The sequence below is a fragment of the Protopterus annectens genome, chromosome 3.part0, assembly GCF_019279795.1.
Source record: "Protopterus annectens isolate FY-2018-M chromosome 3.part0, PAN1.0, whole genome shotgun sequence".
Lineage (NCBI taxonomy): Eukaryota > Metazoa > Chordata > Ceratodontiformes > Protopteridae > Protopterus > Protopterus annectens.
Genome location: NC_056731.1, coordinates 655,129,935 through 655,152,557, shown reverse-complemented (window position 1 = coordinate 655,152,557; position 22,623 = coordinate 655,129,935). Strand labels below are relative to the sequence as shown.

Here is a 22,623-nt window from a genome sequence, read left to right as displayed (position 1 = left end):
ACCCAAGACAAGAGAAGAGCAGATTATTTTTCAAGGAAGTGTTTTCTGGAGAAGATGCTGTGGCAGGTGACCCTTGTCCTTGTCTCTTTGAGTTTTCCAAGCAAACCGACTCTCGAGTTCCAGAAGCCCAAGTCTAGAGACAGAGGGCTTAATAGGAAGAATGGTTTTGACAAGTCTTATTCCACTTGAGATTCTTCCCCTTTTCTGGTCAAGACATAAAGACAGGAGTATAGTCACTCTTCTTCCAGGTTTCTGGAGTTGTGATGCTATTAGCGCTTGATAAGGACAGACCAAGATTCTAGGAAAGTAAGTCTGTCTACTCCCACAGGGGTAGAGTTCTCTTTGTTGCCATGAGGTTAGTGTGGATTTGGATTACAGGAAACTTATGAAGAATTTGTTACAGGCACAGGTGAAGCTGGATCTTTTCTTTTCTCCCGTTATGGCCATGGTGAAAAAAGGATTCTGCTCCAGTCTTGTCTGTTACCTTGTCCTCCTTTTTGGCCCCACACTCATCATCAGTTTTGATGGAGTCAGAGACGAACCAGCTAATATCACAATGGTTGACGGTGCGAGTCCACAGTCTTTCTTTTTTTTTTTTTTTATTGGCCCATTGTCTGACTTTCCATAAATGTAGCTCTGCTAGTACTATTTCCCCTTGGCACTGTGTCCTTTCTTTTCCCTGATTCTTGTGGCAGATAAATTGAGGTCAGCATCAGCACCAGCATCCTTGAGTCTGACCTCCAATGTCATGTGTATTTGGGACCAAGAACATTGGTGCTGGTGTCAGTTTTGAGAGACCTCTTGACATTGGTGGACACTGCCCTGTTGATGCAGATGTATATTTTGGTCCAGAATTGGTGTTGATTGGTGCCAACTCCCTTCCCCAGTGTCAGCATATTTGGTGCCAGTGAGGTTTTCCACATTGTTCCCTGAACTGAAGTTCAGTTTTTCAGTGCAAAGGTTTCCTTCATTGTTACTGCAATGGAAGTGACCCAAGGGCCTCCTTACTCTGCTCATGCGGCCTCTAGTGCTTCCCAGCCAAAGGAAAGAAAAGAAGAAAGTTGCCAAAGAAATCACATGTACAGGTCTGAATCTCCCTCAGCTTCTTCTTCATCCTCATAGCCCTCCCCACAGAGAGGACCTAGGAAGCACACATACAAGAGGAAGCATATTTATTTCCCTGTATTATCTATTAATTCAGACACAGAAGACTGAGATTAATGTGATTTCCCTAATATTCCCTGTGGATAAACTCAAATATAATCATAGAGTTTATGCAAAAACAAGGGGAATTGCCCACTAAACCCCCTTCTAACCCTCCAGAACATCTTGCCAAAGGCTGTTTGGTTTCTTCTCCCCAGTCTCCTAGATGGTGTCTCACTGGCAGACAAGATGATTTCTCTTGTAGTTAGGGAAGTAGAGAAAGATCGTAATGAGGTGCCCTTTCATACCCTTAAGATTCCATAGTCAGTCTGATCACCCTGAAGTGAGAGACTGCTTCATAAAGCTCAGTTATCCATCCTCAGACAATAAGTCTAGGGCAGATGACCACTATGTGCTGTGTGTTTATGTGCCATTCTTATTTTCTGTGTAATTGAACATCAGATTTGAATACAAAGGTCGCATTTCAGGAGTACTGTACTATTGTAGCTTCATCTTTCCCATATGTTGGAGTTTCAGCTTGAGTTTGCCAAAGAAATGGGGAAAGTAATGACATTAAATCAAAGTTTCTGTCTCATGTGGAAACTATAGCTTTCATTAGTAATGTGTGTGTCTGGCATATATTACCATGGACGAGGCAGGGATGGCAACATGTTGCATTATTCTATGTGCTACCACCCCTTGCTGAGCATAACAGATTTTGTCAAAAATGTCAAGGTATCCATCATTAAAGCCCCCCTTAATATCACCAACCTATTTGGACCAATAGTGAAAGAAAAACTTTAGAAGAGTAAAAGGGGATGGCAAGACCCTCATGGCTGCGGATAACCACTCTAAGATCCCACGATGCACGTTCAACAGGATATAGAAGAGTCTTTGTCTTTCATGGTTCAAGTGAAACCAATAGCAGCAGATAAGCCAGCTTTCTGGAAGGAACCAGTGTAACTGTGGAGTTTTGTAGAATGCCTGTCCCACCCACAAACAGATATAACAGAGAGAACCAGGGCTACCAAAATTGCTTATCTCTGGGAGGACATTAATAGCTGCAGCATCCCAGAAGGCATGTCAGCTGTCATGCTGAGGGAGCAGTCAGGATTTACCTGTCCTTTCTTCTTCTTGTGTGGATTGCCTTCATATAGGACAGATGGAAATGGACCTTAATATCTAGTGACTGCAAAATTTTCTTCCACAACAATGCCCAGCCTCATTCCCATATATTATCCCATATTCCATCCCATCACAGCCATCTAAGGTGTCTCAGCAGACCGGAAGGAATTCGCATAATATTCAAGGTTCATTTTATTTCCAAAAAAGGAATAAATACCTTAGAGAGGTTTTAGGTCTTGGAAGTCTGAATTAATGCATTTCCAGATGGGCATTCAGGATGGCTTTGTTACAAACAGGTCTTCCTTCCTTGTCAGTGAAGTATTTGAACCACCAAAATACTTCATTTGCACATAAAGACTGAAATTGAGTCAAGGAGTTTTTTTATGCTTCAAGGTTGGAGCCAGTCATTAACAGTTTCAGGTTGTGCCATTTGGATTGTTATTAGTTCTTACTGTATCTGTCAAACATATGGTTGTTGTTGTCACAGCACATCAGTGTCTGCAGGGTACAGAAGTCTTGCCTTACCTGGATGACTTCTCATTGTGCCAGCTGTGAAAAGTATTGTGATAGCAGGATTCTTGAGTACGGCTGTTCCAGTCCTTGGACATTATAGTGAACACAATGAAGTCACAGATTGGGCCATTGCAGCCCACTGCATTTCTTGCTTCTCTCTTGGACACTGTGTCATTTCAGATTAGTTTACATTTGTAGATGATACTCCTGAAACCAAGACGCTGTCATGCAGCTTCTTCAATACACATCTGTTCTAACTAGCCTGTTTCCCAAAACTATTGGTTTCACAGCAGCCACAATTTTTGGGATGCCCATGTCAGATAACAGATACGAATCCTACAGAGGTAAAATTCGACTGTCACTTATTATTTTAGTATCAAGTGCTGGTCTGTGACAAAATGCTTCGGCTCTGAGCATTATCTGCAAAGTGTGTAGATTACATTAGTAACAGTAACTGTGGAACCTTTTATTTCAGTAGTCTTACAGTCTGTATACTTTAACTAGGAAAATAAACTCAACCATGCTGCCTTTTCCATTAATAACCAGTTCTTCCAACAGTTTAAATTCTGTTTGTCATGTAGAGCGCTAATGCAGAAGTAGATGAATGGATTTCTCCAAGTAGAATTATTTCAGACATTACTTCTATGCAAGCTAAGGGAAAAAATATATAGTTGTGTTATGTAACATTATTTCAGACATCACGCTATAGTTTGAGACAAGGAGACATAGCCATGCTTTATTTGACTGCAGGGTGAGCAGCAGGTATGACTAGAAATGTAGTTAGAAAAATTGTTGAGAGAGATAAATAGACCACCATAATGTTGTGACTTTGATGTGTTTTATGTAAAGAGAGTATTGCCAATCATAAGGAAATTTACTGGATTTGAGTATGTAAGAAATATCTGCTCAGAAATAGAGAACTTTTCAGAAGTGTGACACCATAGGCTGTCACTTGTATGCTCAACAGAAAGCTTATTGGATGATGTAATGGTCAGCTAAGACGTATAAATTGTAATTGGGGAATATTCCAAGAAAACTACGTAAAGTGAGGAACTGCTGATTTTTTTACTGTATGTATTTAAGCTAGCCATTAGTCTGCTTTGTTTAGATTTGCTTTTGTGATTCTTAAGCTGCTGTGATCCTGTTCTCTAAAAATAAAATCTGCTTGGTGTATCATGTTGGTCTCTAAGGATTTTATTTGAGATGAGCTACCTTCAGATTTTCAGTGACAAGTCTTGACCTTAAAATTAAAAGAATGTAGTATACTGTGTCCTTTGCCTGCATGGAGAGGGAAGGTTGCAGCTATTGGGGAAAGACTAAAAGTTGGATCCATACAGAGATATTCAAACCACCAATTAGGAACAGATCTCTCAAGAACACAGTTTTAAGTCCAAAGGGTTGACAAACAGTTGTGAAAGTGGATGACTGGAGCATCTGACCTTCGCTTATGACAGTCTTTCTTGTAGAAAGAAGAAACTGGAGAACGGGGTAACACTTAAGTATTCATCATCCTTTCGGACAAAATGGACTGTAAACACACTTTGTTTTCCTAATTTGCATACTTGCAATGGATTTTGTCTCAGAAGTTAACTCAAAAAGTTTTAAAGGGAAACTACCTTGATCTTAAAACTAATACATTAATGCTTTTCAGGCTAACAATGCATTAATGACTTTGTACAGTTCAGCAAATAGTCTTTGCTATGTGCAGTGCAGTAGTTTCAGCAAAATATGTATAGATAGTCTGATGAATATAAACTTCCAGGACTCTTGAAGTATTTTTAATTGTCACATTCTACAGACAGAACTTTTCCAGGCAATGTAGAGTGAAAATTAAAGTTTTAAAGCAGAAGTACATGTGAATATATATGACATCGTATCTGATGTTCTGAGTTGTGCAGGACAGACAAATAAGAGTAAAATATGTCATAAATTTAAGATCAAATGACTGAATTGTGTCTAGCAATATTTTCATCATTTCAAAGGGTGTGCTAAAATCCAGAAATTTTCTGTAAAATAATATAAAGATTATATCAGTTCCCCAGAAAAGTATGTCATATGATTCTAATTTCATTGAAGAGTTCACCAAGATAGTACTGCGCATGAGCAGTAACTGTTTTCTCCCCAGACAATATGTATATCATTTTCATGTACACGAGAACTGTTTACTGTAACATCTGTTGCATATTAACTTTGGAATGACAGTAAACAGTTCTCATATATCATTTTCATGTACACGAGAACTGTTTACTGTCATTCCAAAGTTAATATGCAACAGATGTTACAGTCAAAATTATTGAAAGCATCCATACCATGCAGTTAAAGAAGGGCTAATTTGTTTCCCCATTTCTAGTGGCTATACAATGAGAATACTGTGTTCCATGACATTTTCAGTTTGTGACTATAGCAATTCTGATCTCAGACTCTTCTGACCTAGAAGGAGATTTTCTCTAAATTACTGTTTTTCATTGCCCACCAGAACTGGAGAAACATTGTGACGTGTTTACACAGAGTCTCTTACTTGTATATGTTTATTCTTACTTTTGGTTTGAAAGTAGTACATGTGATAAAGTTAACAAAATTTTATTTTTGCATGTTTTCATAAAGTTTGCAGGAATATTTAGACAGTTTAATAATTTTATTTTAACATGTAAATTCCAGCTGAATTTGCATACTGGCTGTATACCAGGTGAGTTACAAATTCTAATTAACAGGTTTTTCTGACTGGTTAATGCCTTTTAAGTGCAGTTCTGGTAAGAAAGAAATAATTTGAGTATTCAACCAGTGATTATCATAGTTACAAATCCTAGATTCTTGAAAGAAAGGCTTATATATGTTAAGAGTTCACATTTTTAAAGGGAAAATAGTTTTACTCCCACTTTCTGTGAGTTTTTATATAAGATTCTAATAAGGTATGTTAGAATGCAATGTTTGATTCCTTCCACTTCCAATTGTCTACTGTGGACTTTTACATTGTCAACTTATTGTATGTTATTTTCTTTAATGTAAAAAGAAAAAAGGGGGTGTAGATGGCCAACAGTAATATGCAGTTTTAGTGTTAACACTGATATTACCCGAGGTAAACTGTTTTCATATGTAATGTCCTCTAGGATGACACTGAATTCTGTCAAGAGTAGTTGAGATGAGTAGTGGGTTCTTTGGTAGAAAAGCAATACATCACAACTGGGAAATGATGCTTATAGCAAAAGGATATTACTTTAGATGTTGTGATTCACAATTCACAAGCTCTAAAAATGACAGCTGATTTATTCTTTATACACATTTGAGTGACATTGTGAAGTTAATAATTGATATATTTCAAAGACAAACTGAATATTGTCTGTATAATTTTCTTATTATTAGCAGTGAGGTGTTATGCTTACACATGGACACACACACACACACACACACACATACACACACACACACACACACACACACACACACACACACACACACACACACACACACACACACACAAAGTTGCCCCATCCCCAAACACAGACACGCAAACTATTTTGATGGTTGAACTGTGAGGTATATAGTGACAATTTAAAGTTTACAACTTGATTTCATAAAAGAATTTTATATGTGTAATCATGAAATGACCTGCACATGCTTATGACTTTTTATATAGTTTAAACACAGGATTTAATTGCAAGGTTGTTTGATTATAGAATTGTTAAGGTCATTTATAGAGTATATTTAGGATATATTTTCTTAGGCTTCACAGACGGAGAGGATTGTTACAGGTCTTCATTATACATATGCAATATTATAAGAAATAAGTATATCTGAGTATTATAAAGTATATTAAAATGTTTGTCTATCCTGAGAAATGCAATGAAAAGAAAGGAAATGCTGTTTTTATTGTTGTCCAAAAGACCCAGTGTTACTACAAAAATAAATGTTTATTTTGGAATGTATTTGTTGCATATCCACTGAGGACAAAACTGAGGAGATTGTAAATTTGTGTGAGGTTTCCTACACATTGCGTTTGCTGACTCAGAAAAAAAGCTATTATCTTAAGGTTCACATGTTTTTACACTGAGATTTTAGTTGTACGTTGTAACTGGTGTGTGTGTGTGTATATATATATATATATATATATATATATATATATATATATATATATATATATAGAGGACATCTAATTTAAAGTTACATTAATATTGACTATGTTGGGTAACATAATGACAAAATGTGTTTTAAAACAGTACTTTGACAATGGGAAGAGAATATGCAGGTGTAATGAAAACTAAAAAAAAAAACTTTTTATAGAAGATGCTCTAGATGAATCCACTTTTTTCCTAATTGTCCTGGGAATGGATACCCTAGGTAAAGTGGGTACAGTAATAGAGTTAATTAAATTGGGATTATAATAATAAGCAGAACTGTTCTTCAGTATGCTTTCACAAGGTGAAAGGGTAAAAGACAAAGATTGGCATATCTCCAGAACCATGTGAAAGGTAGCTACATGCAGCTTATAGTTAAAGCTGCAGTGACTTTTGAGTGGAACAAAATACAGAATGAGAGTGGGTGTGACATAATATGCAGATAAAAAGCTAGGAATTTGCAGAGTTCAAGATTCTGGCCAAAGCTGATTTTTATCTCAGACAAATCAGAAGTGATTGAAAAAAAAAACAGAGGGTTATAATACAATGAACTCACTATTTTTGTTTTGTTATTCATCAGCTAGCGAGAGTTACAGTCTAAACAGGTAAGCCAAGGCGAGCTGTTATACAGCTGAAATATTTAAGATTACAAAGTTTTTTGTGTTTATAGTAAAAGCCAAGTGAAATATTCAGGTTATATTTATTTAGGTTTGATTACCAGGGAAGTCCACTGGGCCCAAAAGTGCCTGTTTTCAGTGGAGGCCCAGGGAGAAAAGATCCATAAGCAATACAGTGAGGGTTACATAATTATAAAAGGTACAGTATATAATACATATACAATAACAATACAGTAAGGAATGTATGAGTATAAAAAGTACAGCGTACAGCACAGTTTACAGATATTGTAATATAGCAAAGTTTACAGATGTTAGCATTCAGAGCAAGCATGATCAACTGTCTTCACAGTAAAAGATCTAAGGGTTCTTACATTCTTATAGCAGAGAGGAGACAGTTTACATGCAGTTATTCAAAATAAGTAAGGTATACACTTTAGATGCAGTCAATAGAAATAAGTTTCTATTTACATTATATACAAATTTGAAATCATGTGAGAGTTGCTTAATCAGTTACCAAGAGCTTGAGTCCGTTCCAGGAGAATAGTAATATGAGTTAGAGAGAGGTTAGGAACAAGGAGTGTAAAGAACTCCTTGGGGAATTTCCTTAATATAATTTAGGTAGGGTGAAAGCAGAAACATTTCCATTTAGATGACAAGTTATATGAATTAGAAGATTCAGGGCTAATCTAACATGTAAGAGTTAGAGGTTTGATAGTGTATAGTAAATTCAAATAAATAAATTTTAAAATAAATGTATGCATCAGAAAACTACAGATAATGTTTTATGCTTATCTAATAGTTTATATGGAATAATTAACATAGGTTTTACAAGGAATTTCAGCTTGGGCGAATTTATGGTTAGACGTGTAGAAACCTTCATTCATGTCGGGGGGGGGTAATGGCAATTGTTTCAGACCAGTGGTAACCAATATGCATTATAATTGTGTCCAGATTATCTTAAACGTATGCACATATGTGGATTTTTTTCTGAAATTACAGGAAACTAGCTGTAATTACACTCTAAAGGAAAATTCTATAGTTAATTTTTTTTCTACATGTGTTCACTAGTGTGTTAGTAGTAATTCTCAAATTCTTTTGAGAAGGATATATGAATAGAATACGATTAATTAAGGACAAAAGGATAAAATTTGATCCAGTTACAGGGCAAAGAGTATTAGGTTAGAGGAAGTTACCGAAAGTATGTTAGAAACCATGAGACAAAAATTAGTAAAACTACTTCTGAATTGAATGTAATGCATCAAGTTAGGTACTGCATGTATGACATTATTTGTCTGTGCATTAGGGTGGGGGGTATGGTTGCTTAGAAAATATGAGACATTTTTAGTGGTTGTATGTTTTAGAGTAATATTAACCAAAGGACTGACTCATTCATTAAAACATATTTGGTGATTTCCTTCTTTTGAAGATAACAGTAGTTGAAATAACTGTATTAAACCAACAAGAAACAGTTAGTTTAGTGGTCAGTATAAGTTTAATATAAAACATTATCAGACAGCTTTCACTGAATGCACAATATGCATATATGATCAAACAGATTTTACAGTATAGCTTCACAGCTGACACTATTCAAGCATCGGCCTGAAAAGTGAAGTGACATGTTTGTTCTGACATGCTTGTAAAAATTTGTTGTATGACTAATTGAGGAAACAGGAGTTAAATTACTTAATACGATCCATAATATAATAATGGTTTCAAATGTGCAAATGATCTAATGATCAATCACCATAAAATATGGGGAAATGAATACTAACGGTATTTCAGATTTTGCTTTGAGAGATGACATTGACAGAAAACTCCATTTTAGTGCATATTAGGACAAATCGAGGGAAAATGCAAGTTGTAAATAGGTTTGTGAAAGTGTAATGAGAGCAGTAGGAAAGGTGGAAATGTATGTATAGTTAATGCAAATGGCTATATAACAAGTTCATGATGGTTAAATTCTGTGCTTTTTAACATTAAGTTAAACTGATTCATATGTGCATATGTCTAAAGTTAGCACAGGTAAATGAGAGATGTATTTTATCCCTTGGTGAGAGAAGGGAGTGTATATATGTGTGTGTGTATATATATATATATATATATATATATATATATATATATATATATATATATATATATATTTTATTCTAGATTTCGAACTTTCACAACTTCAAATTTCATATGGTCGAGATCATGAGATTGAAGTTTTGAAACTTTGAACCGTTTAAATGGAAATCGCTGTGCGGAGAGCATGGAATGGTATATTTACTATTTTCCTCGCTGTAGTGCAATCTCGGAGTTGGTATATTTAATTAGCAGGGGGTGTGGGGGTGCAGGGAGGCTTGCCCCCTGCAAAATGTAAAAAAAATTTTTTTTTATTTTGTTTTTTTTTTTTAATTTCGACGTTTCAAAACTTCAGTCTTATGGTGTCAACCATAAGAAATTTGAAGTTGTGAAAGTTCAAAATTTAGTTTTATATATATATATATATATCTGTGTGTATGTATATGTGTGTGTGTGTGTATATATATATATATATATATATATATATATATATATATATATATATATATGGGTTTATCTGATCAGACCAAAATACCAGAGTATCGAAGCCCACAAGACCAAGATGAAATTGCTGATATGTGTATATATATATATATATATATATATATATATATATATATGGGTTTATCTGATCAGACCAAAATACCAGAGTATCAAAGCCCACAAGACCGAGATGAAATTGCTGAAACCTCACATGAACGAACACCTGGAACACTGATGAATAACTCCGGGTAGGTAACCACTTGTCCTTCATGGTGAACTCTACCCTTTCCCCACTGTAGTACGATCTCGGAGTTGGTATATTTAGTTAGTGGGGTTGTGGGGTATGGGTGGGTTTAATTTACTTCAGTTTACAGTTGTTTGTTGTTTTGTTATTACGGACACATGGTTACTTACCTGGAGTTTGTTCGTTGGTACCCTGGGTGTTCGTTCATCTGGGTTTCGAGAATTTCTTATCAGTCTTGTGGAATTTGATGTTGTGGTATTTCAAGTCTTATCAGGTAGATCCATACACACACACACACACATACACGTGTGTGCATGTGTGTGTATGTGTGTGTGTGTGTGTGTATAAATATATATATATATATATATATATATATACATATATATATATATACACACACACACACACACACATCACACACACATCACACATGCATGTAAGTATTTGGAGGGAGAGAGATGCATAGAGTGAGTGGCATTCAGGCTAATAGGTGCACTTCTAAGTGCTATTTTTTCCCTATACCTCCTGCCTTTCTTACTGAGTTAATATTCAGAGATACTCTGTGGATGAGGATAATCAGATGGCTGTCTATTACAGCTGTGGCTCAGGGTGCCCTATATGAAGAAAATGAATACACTGTCATCTGCATTAGCATGTCTGGCAGGAGATTTGTGTATATTCCCAGATTAACTTGCATTCTGTGCCAGCATGTCTAATTGTGAAAAATGTAAATAAGTTTGTAACATTTTGAGTGTTTCCCTGTTTAAACAGAATATTTAAAGAATTTGACAATGTTTTGATACATTTCTAATTGCACTTGTTTGTGAGGGCGATTCTAAAGTACTGTGGAGAATCAGCTGAACAGTAGGTGATGTCATTAGAATGTTCCTGGTTGCTAGGTGATTATTTGAAGAGCTGATTGATGGGAAAATTAACTTTTTCAAACAGATGACTGTTATTTTTAAAAAATGAGACAGTTGAGACTGTTAAGCTCTGCAGTTTGTCAGGTGCTGAGCAGTTTGTGAAGAGCAGCTGTTTGTGAAGAGTTGTAGTCAGTTACAATGCTGTGCAGTGATACCCAAAGAAAAGAGAACACAGCATAAACTGTAAGCCTGCTTTGCCTTGCTATTATGTGTTATATTAGATCAGGGACAGTATTTTCTAGTTAGAGTAGGAAAGTTTAGTTATTAAGGTAGAGTTTTTCTAGAGTGATGGACTTTTGTCATACAGTTTAATTTTATATTTCACATGATTGAATTCTGGTGTTTATTAAAAGTTATTGATTTACATTCTTGTAATCATTTTACTTATTATTAAATGTTTTTCATTAGTTTACATTGTGGCTGGAAATCAGTGTGCTCTTTAGAGATTAGAGAGTGCTTATACCTGTTTGATACTCGCCAGGTCACTTTGAAGGCTTTGCCGCTTCTGGTCATAGCTATCATTTATTTTGATATTTAATTTTCATACCCCTTTAGAAGGGTATGAAGACACTGTGATTTGTGGCAGCATTACAGTATTATTTTGAGGAAGGGACACAGCTGGAAATTGGTGTCAGGCTTTCTCAGAAGTGTTTGGATATGTGAGATTTAAATTTACTTTGCTTGTGAGCATATCAGAGGTGTTAAACTGGGACACATTGCTCTGAAGTGTGTAATAAGGACTTACATTAGGGGTGGACAGAAGTATACAGTCTGGTCCCAAATTATACCGCATGTTCTTATTGTGCTCTTAGGGGGAAATTGTGAAATAGTACTCCTGTTTAAGTGACAATCACACATTGGAGTCAGTAATGAGGATTGAAGCTCCTTAGTTGTTGACCTAGGATTGTAAGGGGCATTGCATTTAATTGGTGGCAGTCCAGTGGGATATTGGCTTGATGTCACATTTATTTGGTGCAACAGTGTGGGATTTTTAATTGGATTCCAGTAGTCTGTGGGCAGTTGTCATTTAGGTGTGCACTCTTGACAGCCACAAGGTAAATATTGAGAATTTCAATCCACCACAGTTTTATTTATTCATTTATTTTTAGTTAGATAGTCAGGGATAGCAGGAAAAGATGCCAGCAGAAGGTTTTAGCAAACTGACAAAGATCCAGTTGGCTAAGGAGTGTGAGGCCAAAGGGTTGGTGCATATTAACCTGACCAAGGAAGCAATGTTTTCAGCCTTGGTTGCAGCCACAGCTCAGACCAGCCATTTGGAGGATATCCAGTTTGGTGTTAGTGATGTGCAGCCTGACAAGACCATCCACATTTTCTTCAGAAGATCTGAAAATCTGTCTTGAGTTAAGGAGATTGGAACTGGAGGCTGAGGAGAAACAGCACCAATATGAACTGGAGGCTGAGGAGAAGTGGCACCAGTATGAACTGGAGGCTGAGAAGAATCGGCGCCAATATGAACTGGTAGCCAAACAACTGGAGACTGAAGAGAGATTGCCTCTGGAAGCCCAACAACATGAACTGGAGGTAAGATGTTTAGAAGCTGAGGAAAATGAGAGACAGCGAGAGAAGAATGAGAGACCGTGCCGGTATAAATTGGAGTTTTGTAGCCCTTTAGAGGGTCATGGAGGTAATGGGGAAAAGAATAACTGGACCTCAGAAGCCATAAAGGTCAATACATTTTTCCTGTGTGCAGAGATGGGGATGTTTTATTCATATTTTTGAGTCGGTATGTAGACAATATGATGTTGACCGTGAACTCTGGGTTCGGCTCCTGACTCCCTTTCTCCATGGTAAAGCTGTTCAGACCATGTCAAAATTGTCTAATGTAGATTGTTTGAATTATGTTAAAGTTAAGAACCATCTTCTAGATTGTTTTAAACTAACACCTGAAGCTTATAGAAAAAAATGTTGTGAACATAGATGCAAGGCGGATGAAAGTGTACGTGATTACATTGTTGACTTATTTACTTTCACAGATGGGTGAGTGGGTGTCGACATCACCACTTTTGAGGGACTGATGGACCTTTTGGTGAGGAAACAAGCCCTCGATACTTTGCCTGATGACATGAGAGTACAACTCTGCAGAGGAGTTGGGGGGGAAGAGGATCTCTACTTGGCAAGCAACGCACCACTGCATAAGAGAGGGATACCCAGTGCTGAACATGGATATAAGGGAACCCATAGGGAGCAGTCTAAACTACTCCAACAGACTACATCAGTAACAGGGGAAACTGCTAATCTAAGTGCACGGTTAGACCTTAAATGTCTCAAGTGTAACCAGAGGGATCACATAGCAGTCAGTTCCCAGATTTGGTCTGAGATACTGCACAGTGGTACCTCCTATACTCAGCCAACAGATATTGCCAACATACTGGCCGACAGATTCAATGCCAACTTTACCCTTCTCTCCTCCCTAAAAGAACAATCACAATACCGGAAGAATGACAGGCACCCAGCATTACTGCGGCTCCGGTTAAAGCTGCATTGTCCAAGGCCAAGAATACAGGTTCCATGGGACCTGATAATATTCCTGACTGTGCTCTACATGAACTACAAAGCGAACCCATCTGTGTGCCCTTTTCAGTCATAGTCTCACCTCAGGCTTTATCCATACCGAATGGCACACTGCTACAGTCATCCCTGTCCATAAAGGGGAGGTGACTACAGACCCTGGGAATTATCGGCCCATTAGCCTGACGACTCTGATATGTAAAGCTATGGAGCTATGGAGTGTATCATCATGGACCTGATTAACAAAGATATAGGAAATCCCCAAACTCGAGACCCCACACAATTTGGCTTTGTGAAAGGAAGATCATGCATGCTCAACCTGGTTGACTTCTTTGAGTCAGTCACCCATGTTGTGGGATGAAGGTAAGGCAGTACATACAGCCTACCTCGATCTGGCCAAGGCCTTTGATACCATTCCTCACTCAGGAATTATTGATAAACTCACCAAACTAGGCATCAACCCCTGTATCACTAGATGGGTTGCAAATTGGCTCACAGATAGAACACACAGTGTGAAAGTAGCGGACTTCAAGTCGGACTGCCGACCAGTCACGAATGTAGTCCCACAGGAATCAGTCCTAGGTCCTCCTGTTCGGCATCTACTTCTCAGACGTCCAGGCCAACACAAAGGAACTCCGGCTGACCAAGTTCGCAGATGACTGCAAGCTGGGAACCATTATTAACTCCCCAAGTGATGCAGACATCCTACAGAAAGGCCTCACTGAGACCAATGACTGTTGTTGAAACCATGGCCTTAAGCTTAACCCCCAAAAATGCATTGTCATCCCCTTTGGTAAAAACTCAGTTCCCACTAATTACCACATCGATGGGAGCCCACTGAACACTGAAGGCGTTATAAGAGATCTGGGGACACAGGTTGACAGCAACCTCTCCTTTGACCACCACATTGCCAGTGTGGTCAGAAAGTCCTTCTGTGTGGTACATCTTATTACCAAGGGTTTTGCATCCAGGAAGAAAGAGGTCATTGTCTCTCTACTCTTCCCTCAGTAGACCAGTTATTGAGTATAATGCCCTATTTGGCATGTACCTCACTAGAAACCTACAATGGCTGGAAAGGCCACAGAAGTACCTCACAAAGAAGATCATAGGCATTAAATACATTTCCTACACGGACAGACTCAAAAGACTCCAGCTATTCTCTGTCTCATATCACTGACTTAGAGGTGATCTCTGCTTGACTTACAAAGCCATGTCAGACCCAGCTCTGTTAGAAATGCTACATCTAAAGAATTCCAATCCCTCCACACCACACGCTCCAGAGACCTCAACCTCATTACCACAATCAACAGAATATGCTGAAGGGACAGGTTCCTCACCCAGAGACTGCCCAGTATCTGGAATAGACTTCCCATACATGTCAAGTAGAGTGCCTAGCTGACCCTCTTCAAGAGAAATCTTGATGAGTGGATGGGTAATAGAAAGTTCACCCCAGGGATCACTCCAGTGGCTCTACTTGACAGAGGCACTGGGAACTAATGTCGGGTGGCAAGATGCCTAGGCACGTCTATGGGCTAGGCTTGTAAAGGCTCCAGGGCCATTAGCCTAGTACACACCGATGAACCTATGAAATGTTCATCTAGCCAAGGTGAAAAACAAAAGGTGAGGGAGCCAGCAAGTGGTGATGACAAACTGCCAGTGATAAGTTGTTTAGAAACAACTGGGGTGCTAGATTATCACCAAACTTTATATCCTATTTTAGTAGATGGTAAACCGGTAATTGCTAAGAGGGACACAGCTTCTGATATAACCTTTGTGAGGCCTGCAGTGATTAGAGAAGAGCAGTACTTGCTTGGGCAGTCCACTCCAGTCAGAGCATTTGGAGGGACCCCATTCCAGATATCTTTGGCTAGGGTTCATCTTGACTGGGAGGGTGGAAGAGGAAGCAAGCAAGTAGGTGTGTTTGAGAATATTCCTGCAGATGGCCTGATAGAGAATGACTTTGATGATCAGTACCTTATGTACATACACTGACAGTCAGGCTTGGAGAAAGGCATGTAGATCCGGTAGTCTAGGAGAGAGCCAGAAAGTTCTCATACCTGAAGCTGGACTAGTGTGGTGGCTGTTTCAGAGAGGGTGCTGTCTGGTAGCAGTAAGTTTGAATGTAAGCCACAGCTGCTGGTAGTTACTGATGTTCCCTTGGACACAGTGACTGCGAGGATGGAGGTAAGTGGTGATACCCAGAGTGACAGCGAGATGCAGCTGTTGGAAGTTACTAGGCTTCCTCTGGAAGGGGAGCTTGTGTTTGAGAATATTTCTGCAGATGTCTTGACAGGGAATGACCTTGATGATCCAGTACCTTGTGTGTATGCAGTGACACATAGTCAGGCTGGGAGACAGGCATGTAGGTCCAGTAGTCTGGGAGAGAACCAGACAGATCTCATACCTGAAGCTGGGATAGTTTGGTGGCTGTTTGAGAAGGAGCTATCTTGTTGCAGTAAGTCTGAAACTGAGCCACAACTGCTGGGAGGTACTGATGTTTCCTTGTACACAATGACTGCAAGGATGGAGGTGAGTGATAGTACTCAGGTTGACAGTGAGGTAAAGCTGTTGGAAGATACTAGGCTTCCTGAGGAAGAGGAGTTTGGGAGGGTCACCAATTTACAGTAGAGACAGGCTCAACTTATGAACCCTATAGCACAAAGCTTGAGGGAGATAGTTAAGGAAGTTCCTGAGGTTCAAGGAAGAGAGGAGTCTGTATATTGTAACAAAGGTTTGTTGTATAAAGAGTGGATTCCTAAGGGAGGGCTAGAAGGTGAGGTAGTATGCCAGTAAGTAGAACCTATAGCCTACCATCTGCAAACTGTTGTCCCTGATATTCTTTGGGAAGGGGATATTAAGACAGAGAAGGAAGGTTTGTTGTATAGAAAGTAGACTCCTAACGGAGGGCTGGAAGGTGAGGCAGTGCGGCAGTTGGTAGAGTCCAGAGCCTACCGTCGGTCACTTATAGCTAAAGTCCCTAATATTCCTTTTGCAGGTGATGTTGATGCAGAAAAGGTGGCAAATGCTTTACTAGGAATATTCAGCAGAGTAGGTTTTTCATGGGAATTACTGACTGACCAAGGTGCCAACTTCATGTCAGACTTGCTGACTTGTCTGTGGAAGCATTGTGAGGTGAAACATTTAAAGACCAACACTCTACCATCCCCAGACTAATAGTATTGTGGCGAGTTTGCACCCTACATTGAAGACTATGCTACGGGCATTTGCAGACCAACATGTGAGGGAGGTCTTGGATTAAGTAGGGCAGGATTAACCATCAAACCCAGTAAGTGTCAGGTGGGTATGGTAGAGGTCACTTACTTTGGACGCAGAGTGGGAAGTGATAAAATTAAGACAGAACCTATCAAGGTGGAACCTGTTCAAGCTTGGCCAGTTCCTGTTACTAAGAAATAAGTGAGAGCATTTCTAGTGACAGTGGGGTACTATAGGAAATCTGTGCCCAATTACAATACCCTAGCTGCACCTTTTACTGTTCTAATTAGGAAGAATAAACTGGACAAAGTAGTGTGGACCGCAGATTGTAAACAGGTATTCCAAAAACTAAAACAGATTTTAGGAGGACCCATTGTGTTAACCAGCCCAGATTACAGTAAAGAATTTATTGTACAGGTGGATGCTTCAGATTATGGGGTGGGGTCTATGCTCAGTCAAGTTTCCTCAGAAAGAGAAAAACGCTGCAATGGAGTTAATAATTCTAATGCAAATGGATTGCCCAGGAGAAGAGTGGATTAATATTTCCAGGTAGACCCATTTTTCCCAAGCGTTGGTTTTCAAGGGTCACTTGAAAATTGTGCTTGAGTCATAAGGGTGGGGGATGTGGAGAAAATGAAAACACTGGCATCTGTGTTAGCATGTCTAGCAGGAGATTTGTGTATATTCTCAGATTTACTTTTATTGTATGCCAGCATGTCTAATTGTGAAAATATAAACAAATTTTAAAAATGTTGAGTATTTCCCTGTTTAAACTGAATGTTTAAAGAATCTGACAGTGTTTTCATATATTTCTAATTGCACATATTTGTGAGGGAGATTAAGTACTGTGGAGAGTCAGCTGAAGAGTAGGTGATGTCATTAAAATGTTCCTGGTTGCTAAGTGATTATTTGAGCAGCTGATTGACAGGAAAATTAACTTTTTGAAAACAGCTGTTATTTAAAAAAAAATAAAATAAGACAGTTGAGACTGTTAAGCTGTGCAGTTTGTCAAGTGCTGAGAAGTTTGTTAAGAGTTGCAGTCAGTTACAGTGCTATGCAGTGATATCCGAAGAAAAGAGAACACACCAAAAAATGTAAGCCTGCCTTTGCCTTGCTGTTGTATGTTATATTAGATCAGGGACAGTATTTTCTAGTTAGATTAGGAAAGTTTAATTATTAAGATAGAGTTTTTCTAGAATGATGGACTTCTATCCTACAGTTTAATTTTACATTTATGGTGATTGAATTCTGGTGTTTATTGAAAGTTACTGATTTATATTATTGTAATTATTTTACTTATTAAATGTTTTTGCATTATTTTTTTATTGTGGCTGGAAATCAGTGTGTTTTTTAGAGATTAGAGTGTGCTTATACCTGTTTGATATTCCTCAGGTCATCTCGAAGGCCTGGCTGCTTCTGGTCATAGCTATCATTTATTTTGTTATTCAATTTTTATAACTGGACACCCCTTTAGAAGGGTATGAAGACACTCTGATTGGTGGCAGCTTTACCATATTATTTTGGGGAAAGACACAGCTTGAAATCTGTGTCAGCCTTTCCCAGAAGTGTTTGGATGTGTGAGATTTAAATTTACTTTGCGTGTGAATGTATCAGAGGTCTTAAACTGGGACACATTGCTCTGAAGTGTGTAGTAAGGAGTTGCATTAGGGGTGGACAAAAGTATACAGTCCAGTGCCAGATTGCAGAGCGTGTTCATGTTGTGCTCTTTTGGGGGAAATTGTGAAATATTACTCCTGTTTAAGTGACAGTCTCACATTGGAGTCAGTAGTGAGGATTGAAGCTCCTTAGTTACTGACCAAAGATAGTAAGGGACATCACATTTAATTGGTGGCAGTCCAGTGGAATATTGGCTGGACATCTCATCCTATACCCTCTTTCCTGAGTGAATGAGAATTTAGTTCATGATTAGGTGAAGAGCTGAGGGGGAATTGTTAAGTAGAGTGCTAAAGCAGAAGTATCAGGATGGATGTCTTCAAGCAGAATTATTTCAGACATTCCTTCTATGCAGGCTAGGGCATAAAATATAATTGTGGTCTGTGCAATTATTTCAGACATCATGTGGCAGTCTTAGTAAAGGAAGCATAGTCTTGCTTTATTTGTTAGGCTGCAGTGGGAACAAAAGGTTTTATCAGACATTGCATGGCCAGAAAGTTTACAGGTAAATAAACCACCATTGTGCCATGGCCATGCTTTGACATGCTGTCTATGAATCCATTATTTTCAAGCATAAGTAAATTTACTGAATTTTAGATCATGAGAAGCATGTTCAGAAATGAAGAACTTTCCAGAAAGCTGACACCATGTCCTGCCATTTAATTGCTGAAAAGTCAGTTTATTGAATGATGTAGCAGTCGAGTAGGAGATACAAATTATAATTGGAGTGTATTCTAAAAGAACCATCTAAGCTGCAAAATTGCTGATTTTATACTTTGTGTATGTAATTAAGCTAGCCATTAGTCTGCCTTACTTAGATTTGTTTTTGTGATTCTCAGAATGCTGCTATTCTGTTTAGGAAAATTAAACTTGCTTGCTAGGACATGATTTTATCTCCAAGGATTTTAGTCGAGATGAGCTGCTTTCAGATTTTTATCATTCTGCATTCTGATAGGATTTTATTCGAGATGAGCTGCTTTCAGATTTTTATCATTCTGCATTCTGATATAAATGTTAAGGCATCCTGCAGTCTAGCCATAAAATTAGACTATATGTATTCTTAACTTACTTTGCTGTGCTACTACCATTCTTTGTTGTATTTTTATGTGAAATCTCCCAAAGGTACTAGGGAAACACTGGCGTAATTAATACTTTCTTTTTATTAGTGCAAGTTTAAGCAGTAGATTTAGATGCATTTTATGGTTGTTGTTGTTCTTCTTCTTTTGGCTTTTCCCAGTTCGTGGTCGCCACATCGGAACTCCGGTCCGCTAATGATTGGCAGCAGATTTTGTTTACGGTTGCCGAGGTGCCAGCTCGACGCCCAACCTTCAGCGAAGGCACGTCCATTCTACGCATGTCTTTTGAACGCCACTCGACTGCGGGGGAGGACATGCAGACTCCGCACAGAAGGCACTCCAGCCGAGAATCGAACGGAAGAACCTCTTGCTGTGAGGCAAAAATGCTACTGCTGCACCACTGCGGGTTAGATGCATTTTGTGGTAAAGTTTTTTATCCACTGTACTGATGGATGCACCTAAATCAGTAAGCATATGTGGCTGTTAAGCTCATTGACCTTACTTTTACTTCAGGTGTTCTTGGTATATCAAATCCATGCATTGGTTAAACATAGGTGTTACTGTTTTCAGTCGCTACAGTATTCTATTAGTTTACAGAACAGACATTTTGTCTATCGGTACACTTTGTGGCCACTAATATTTTTTAAACTTCAGAATGCTTTGCAGAGTTTAGCAAAGTGGGTTATTTTACCATATGCTTTGCATACACTTTTCTTTTTTGGACATGCAGTTTTATAAAGATATGATTCCCCACAGTATCTAAACATCATTTTGGTTGTTTCACAGTTTCATTACATAACTTTTTTGCTTTGTTTCATCCTAATATTGTTCACTGTCTCATTTCTTTAAACACTGTTTGGTTTCCCTACTTTTTTTCAGGAATCTGTGATCCTTCTAATGATCTCATAAAGTGAAGCATATCAGCTCTTGATTTTTTTCTTTTGATTTTCTCTGATAATCACTTATAAAATATAGTTGTCTTAAATAATTGATAATGTCAGCACAGTTGCAGTTTCTCTTTGCATGGTGGCAGCTGTTCATGGTGTCACTTTAAGAGTCAGATGAAATTTAATAGCATTGGATGGATGGAGGGATGAATGAAAAGATTCTTTAACCTTCAGTAATATGTATTTGTACTTCATTTAGTGACAGTTCTGTCTTTTTTAACTAATACAAATCAAGTTATTTGTTTTTATTTAATTTAGATGTAGTTGTGGCTGACATGTCATATAAATGAGTATTATTGAAAGATGCACAGACAGTGGTCTCCAGAGCATGAGAGACTGAGTACCAGAGAGTACTGCGGAAAACAAAAGTACAGACAGGACCCTGTAGTGCATGAGAAACTGAGTAGCAAAGATATTGGCTTGTCAAGAGAGAGAAAAGAACTGACTTGTAAGTCATTATCTAAGCTGACTTTTTATTCAGTTACTTGGAATGAATTTTGAATACCCTGTATAATGGTTTGATGCATGTGAATATAGTAATGTGTATTATGTAGGAGACTGAAAAAGGAAACAAATTCAACAAAGAATGACTATATGCTATAACATTGTAGTTTATTGTTGTTTCTGTCCCTTGGTGCCGTACTCTTTGTTCTTCTTCAACAGGATGTAATGTACACATCTGAAAGATGAGAGAGGCATTCCAGAAATGTCAGGGTTTTTTTTTATTCCCCAGGGCCCTGCCAAGTGCTCTTACTGCCGACACCTGTTCATTCCAGGACCATGGGAGGCAGTCACTTCTGGGCTGGGAGCGAGTCGCACAGCCCATTCTTTTCCACTTGGGAATTAGTCAGCTCTCCATTCCCTGTTGAGAGTTGGGTGAGTAGTTGTGGGCCATCTTGTGGGTCCTGTCAGATCTGCTGAGCTCATCATTGCAATCCCCTGAAGGGAAGTGTGTCTTTGTATGATGGATTCCCCTGGACCTACTGGTACTAAACACCATGACTTCACTGAATAACTCCTAGAGAATGCTCTGGATCATCTCTGTCTGTGCTCCCTCCCTACCAGGATGGGTGAGCCAACAGTGGCCATTCATTATCAACCTCCTTGGCAAGCTGCTACAGGCTTCTGAGTCACTAATCAGTCTAGGATTGCCTGCAATGTATTTAGGGCTTTATTCCTATATACCACTGAGCTGGCTGCAAGAAGCTTGATTGTTATGCGTTTGTATCTTCCTCTTGGTATGGACCAGGGGACTGCTTGTAACGCTGTTACAGGTGTTTCATTTTGTCTTTGTCAGTGTTTACAACAAAAAATGTAAAGAATTGCAGTCTGTTTGCAGGGTTTACTATGATTAATTTCATCTTGTTTAGCAGAGAAGTAACGAACATAATCATATAATACAGCATGTACTTGCACCACAAAATAATCACAGCAAAAATCTTGTCATGCACTCTGAAGTAATAATTTTTGTAGATGAGAACAAGTCTGTCTGCACCCACAGATCTCTTTGTCTATTAACTGTGAGGTTGTACAAACCATGAGAGATGGTAAAATTTGAACAACAAACATAAATTTCAGCTATTTTTCTCTTCTTCTACTTCTACAACCCCAAATAAAGCACTGTATCTGTGACAAACCGAGTTCTAACACAGTAAACAGCAGTAGTATAAACAAGTAATCTTACTTCTGCTGTTTTGTGTTATGAAAGAATTCCTTCATAAGGAATCCAAACACTTGCTTCCGAGATATTGACTAAAAGAATACTCTTTTTACACAGTATGGCATTAACTGCATTTGCTTATATAAAAGTGTAACTGTTTTGCATATCTTATTGTATGTAATGTATGTAATTCATGCTGATCCCTATCAACTTAATGCTACTTGGCAAAATGTCATTCCTTTGCAAGTTTTGCTACCACTTGCTTAGGTACTGTGCATGTGTATGTTTTCCTATGTCAGC

The 22,623-nt window shown here is 38.3% G+C and overlaps 1 protein-coding gene across 3 annotated transcripts in view; it reads left to right on the top strand.

The window, feature by feature from the left end:
• Window positions 1–22,623, top strand: part of ANO10 (anoctamin 10) — a 1,956,032-nt gene that overhangs the window by 155,039 nt on the left and 1,778,370 nt on the right. Inside the window, exon 1 of one of the 3 annotated variants that reach the window (XM_044065055.1) lies at window positions 21,091–21,111. The exons of the other annotated variants lie outside the window; for them this stretch is intronic. The gene's annotated coding sequence lies outside the window, so the exon portion shown is untranslated. Of the gene's footprint in view, window positions 1–21,090; window positions 21,112–22,623 lie in introns of those variants that run through there. 3 annotated transcript variants of the gene reach the window in all.